The following is a 479-nucleotide window of genomic DNA, read 5'->3' as shown; positions in this document are numbered from 1 at the left end:
GGAGCCTCTTCATTTAAAACAGTGGTTCTCCGAGAAAGCCCACTGTGTGGGAAAACATATTTGTCAATGTCATATCTGATAAGGGCCTAATCTCCAAAATTTATCGGGAACTCATACAACTTAACAAAAGGAAGATAAACAATCCAATCAAAAAATGGGAAAAGGATCTAAATAGACACCTCTCAAAAGAGGACATTCAGAAAGCCAAGACACGTATGAAAACATGCTCTTGAGAAGATTCTTAACATGGATAAACATTGGATAGACTGTCCTTGCTAAAACGAAAGCAACCTTCCTCCCAGCCTGGTACTCACACTCTGATAACTTTAACTAATGTATCCTCTAGGCAGCCTGGACTTCTGCTGTTACTCTATACACTTTCTCCTCTTCCTTTGCAGGTTTCGTCTGGGCTCCACAGTGAGATCTGAAACCGAGGGCATCTGGATGTGGTGTGTACCCGACCCCTCCTAGCCCAACCA

This window comes from Myotis davidii, unplaced genomic scaffold (genome assembly GCF_000327345.1).
Source record: "Myotis davidii unplaced genomic scaffold, ASM32734v1 scaffold1757, whole genome shotgun sequence".
In the NCBI taxonomy this organism is placed as follows: domain Eukaryota; kingdom Metazoa; phylum Chordata; class Mammalia; order Chiroptera; family Vespertilionidae; genus Myotis; species Myotis davidii.
The sequence above is the reverse complement of the archived record's forward strand: the minus strand, read 5'-3'. Positions refer to the sequence as shown.